The 4,857-nt window shown below is 25.3% G+C and overlaps 1 pseudogene; it reads left to right on the forward strand.

Moving 5' to 3' along the window:
* The first annotated feature begins 944 nt into the window (after positions 1-944).
* Positions 945-3,539, forward strand: LOC107490876 (lysine histidine transporter 1-like; annotated as a pseudogene).
* Positions 3,540-4,857: the final 1,318 nt, after the last annotated feature.

Below are 4,857 nucleotides of genomic sequence, written 5' to 3' on the forward strand. Positions count from 1 at the left end.
CCAATCGAAACTCCATGGATTGATATATTTGACTATTAAAAGAAGAAAATAAAATAGTGTTATTAATTACTTTGTATGAGATGAAAGAAAATTTTAAGTTGAAAAGTATTTACCGCTTCGTTTATTAATATCAATCTTTAATACATATTGTATTTTAATTTCATAGAATGAAGGATCAAAATTATGTGGAAAAGGTAGATTTTTCTTATGTCATCTACAAGTAAGGTAATTTCTATGTAAGTTTTTAAAAAAAAAAAAGTTAAAAAAGATAAAATTATTTAGTGCTTATTTTGGCATTATTAAATTAATAAAAAAGATATTTTTTAGTAAAAAAAGATTTTTTTAATTTTTTAACGTGTTTGGTAAATTTTTAATAGTAAAAATAAAAGCATTAGAAAAATAAAAAAATATTTTTTTTGAGAAGTTATAATTTACATTTTTTTAAAAGATAGATATATTTTTCACGTAATAAATAAACAAAAATGTATTTTTATATAGTTATATTCAAACATAATTGATAAATAAAAAGATCTTTTTGTATAAGTTATTCAAATATAAAATTATTTTTATTTTTCTACAAGATCTTTTAAAAAAAGATAACTTAAAAAAAATTCTTTTTTAAAAGCTCACTTAAACAAGTCTTTAAAAAAGATATTAGTAAAAATAAGTATCATAGGAATTTTAACTGGACAAAAAAATCAGAGTGATGTTTGAATCTTTTTAAGTTTTAAGTTTTAGATAATAAATATAAAGATGAATAAATAAAGAATTACTTAAATTAAAACAAAAACAAAAAAGATTTACAAAATCTTATCCGGTATAAAAGGAAAGACGTTTTTTTTAATCTTTTGTTATCTTTTGTCAACAGAATATCAATATAAAAATAGTGTTACGGCTGAAGATATGCAGTTGGTTGAAGTTCTCTTGATTGAACACAGCTGAAGATGGAAGATAATAATAAAGATATCAATAATTGGCTCGCAGTGACGAGGTCCAGGAATGAAAAGTGGTGGTACAGTGCTTTTCACAATGTTATACACTACATGGCAGATGATTGAGATGCACGAGGCTGAGTCTGGGAAGAGGTTTGATAGGTACCATGAATTAGGGCAATATGCCTTCGGGGAGAAACTAGGGTTATGGATTGTGGTGCCTCAAACACTCATAGTGCATGTTGGCACAGACATAATTTACATGATTACTGGTGGAAATTCTTTGAAGAAGGCCCATCAGATTCTTTGCAAAAATTGTAAGCCAATTAAGACCACTTACTTCATTATGATCTTTGCAAGCCTTCAGTTTTTCCTCTCGCATCTCCCCAGTTTCAATTCCATCATTGGTGTATCTATTTCTGCAGCCGTCATGTCCATCTGGTAATCACATATTTATTTATTAATTAAGACTCTCTTTCGATCTTGTTTTTGAGCCAAAAACAAGAAGATAAAAATCAGTCATTATATGTATTTTTGTTTTTCTGTTTTTTATCTTTGTATTTGTGCTAGATACAATATCCAAACACAGCGTAAAAGTTTATATATATTGTATGCTAAGATAATATATATTAGTATGGTAATTAATTATATTAGTTAAGAACTTGATTAGTTACATGTTTGAAAATTGCAGCTACTCAACGATTGTATGGACAAGTTCGGCTCATAAAGGTGCCTTACCAGATGTGAAATATGATGGAAGATCTTCAACTACGATAGGCAACGTTTTCGACTTCTTTACCGGTTTGGGGACCATAGCATTTGGGTATGCTGCACACAATGTGTTACTTGAGATCCAAGCAACGGTTCCTTCAACACCAGAGAAGCCTTCAAAGAAGGCCATGTGGAAGGGAATGATTGCTGCTTACATTGTTGTGGGTTTGTTCTACTTCCCTGTTGCAATCTTTGGCTACTGGGCTTTTGGAAACTCTGTTACTGATAACATCCTCATGTCCCTCGATAAACCCCACTGGCTCACCGCGGTTGCCAATATATTTGTCGTTATTCATGTCACCGGAAGTTATCAGGTACATTTCACTTTACACTAAGGCTGTGTTAATTTATTTGCTAGTTTAGGGTTCCATATTGGGCTTCACGTATCTTTTAGTTTTATAATTTTTGTTTACACACAAACTTTAATGAATATAAGTCACTAACTAGCTATCAAATTTCTGTTTAAAAAATTTATTTGTACACTAAAAATTAGTCACTAAATTAGTTAATATATATTTTTACAAAAAAATAATAATTAAAAATCATAATTCATCTTCCTACTTGGATTATTTTTTTTATAAATAAATATGTTATTTAAATTATTTTTATATATTTCATATTTTAATATATATTTTAGTTTAATAATTAATTTGATGGGTAATTTTTTATTTATTTATAGTATTTTTTAAGAGTTTACTTATATATAGCGGAAAGGGTTCATTGTATCCTTTCACTCAAAATATAGATGTATTACATCATTATCACAATTTATTATCTGGATATATAATATTCAGTCATTTGTATAGGTGCTCTTAGAATAAATAAGAGGATTTATCTTCTCTGATTAATTTATGCTACATACGGTGAAAGTATTATAAATATTTATTAATGACTTATCATTTGACTAATAAATGAATGCAAGAGTTCCCGAGAGCACTAAAAAGTTCTCATGTTGCTAGGTGTTTGCTGTTCCGGTGTTTGACATGATGGAATCAATTTTGTTCACATGCAGCACTTACTATGCTAGTTGCAACTATATTTCCATTTTTTGGTGGGCTCCTTAGCTTCTTAGGAGGACTTGTCTTCGCTCCAACCACATACTTCGTAAGGAAATCAAATTAATCCCATTTTATTTATTTATTATTTTGTAACCTACAAACAAACTCTGATGGTATTCAATTTAATGAACTTTCACAGCTCCCTTGCATAATATGGCTAGTAGTCTATAAACCAAAGAGATTTAGCGGATCCTGGTGTGCAAATTGGGTATGTATTTTTAAAAATTCTTCTCATAGTTTTATATAGTTGAATTTCCATATATTGCATAATATGACATCTAATAAATATATAGTGCTCTTAATAACTAATAAAAAATCAAATATAAGTGTAGTACTATTTTATGCCTACTAAGAGTGTATGGATTAAAATCTCACAAAATTTACGATTATACTATATATGAGACTCTAAATTTTCTTCATGGTGTTTCAGTTTTGTATCGTATTTGGAGTATTATTGATGGTTTTAGGCTCGATTGGCGCAATGAGGGAGATCATACTGCAAGCTAAGGACTACAAATTTTTCTCTTGATCTTTTTTGGCACAAACGAGGTTGCGTCAACCATGATGTTACTTTGAATATTATTCATCACATTTATTCATCTATTTCTTTTAGCTCTTTAGTCAAATACCTAGTTAGCTATTTTAGAAAAACACTTTTATTATGTGAAGTGTTTTATTAGAAGAACAGACTAATTTCATTTTAAGTATGGTCGAATTTCCTTTTTAGCTATTAATAGGTTATTTCATTAGAGTAGAATCCATATTCCTTTCCCGCAAAAGTTTGGGAAACCAAAAAAAAAGTGGATACTATAATAAATATTTTATAATTATTTTTATATGAAGATGTTTCTTTTTTATTATTAGATCATGAATTGTATAGTTTGATTTTGATGTGTTATAAAAGTATTATTTTTTTTTAAATGTGATTAAATAAATAAAATATACTTTTAACACAAAAATCTTTATAAGATGTTTTTAACATCTTCATTTAAGTGGATGCTAAAAACAAAAATAGACAAAATTTTCTATTTAATAAGATAAGTAATCTTTATTTATTCTTTTTACGGGTGTTATCTTTTTTACGTTAATATTTACCGTATAAAAAACTATTGAGTGCATATATTAAATAACATATTATAGTTATATATATTTATCAATTTACATTTTTATTAAATAAATACAAATATAATTTATATTTATGGTATTTAATTTATATTATAATAATAAAAACACATTCTTTATTTGTCATGTAATATTTATAAATTCATACACATAATTTTTATAATTAATAAATTTTTATAATTAATATTATTTAATTTTAAATTATATATTATTGTATATTTTAAATTATTTTACCTTTTATTAATAAATCATGATTTTAAATTATTTTAATATTTTTTAAAGGTATTATATATTTAAATCACCACATAATTTTTTAAATTACTGTCCCGATAATTTAAAAATTTGTTTTATGTTTTCCAAAGTAAAATAATTTATTTTGACTTTTTAATCACACATTTTAAAAATTCTTTTTTCAGAGTTGCTATTTACTCTAAATTTATATACTTTTGAAGTTAGATCATTTCTTTAATGTGTATAAATTAATCAGTAAATAACTTTAGCATCAATTGTACTAATAATTACAATTCAGTACTCATAATAGAGAATAGACATGAAAACAGACCTGATCTTTTATGCTTTTTTAACGTTTAAACGGATTATTCTAATTTAAAGCTTGTTTAAAGTCATCACTAAAGTATTATATAAGTCATAAATATCAGTATATACCAATACAGAAGTTATTATTCAAATATCAACAAATCTATTAAGCAATAATATTCTAATTGTATAAAGAGCAGAGATTTTAGTTCCACCTACTATTAGAGATGTTTAAATCTAAATCAATTTAAATTAAACTCATCTAATTTAATTTAAATTAAAAATCGATTAAAATTGTACTAATTTAAATTTAATTAGATTGTTTTTGTAATTATATAAATCTGATCGAATTTTAAACCTATTTTACAAAACTGATTCGATCAAATTCAAATCATATTATTTATTATTTTATTATTATATTATAATATATTCAATTT

The sequence above is a fragment of the Arachis duranensis genome, chromosome 1 (genome assembly GCF_000817695.3).
Source record: "Arachis duranensis cultivar V14167 chromosome 1, aradu.V14167.gnm2.J7QH, whole genome shotgun sequence".
NCBI classification, from domain to species: domain Eukaryota; kingdom Viridiplantae; phylum Streptophyta; class Magnoliopsida; order Fabales; family Fabaceae; genus Arachis; species Arachis duranensis.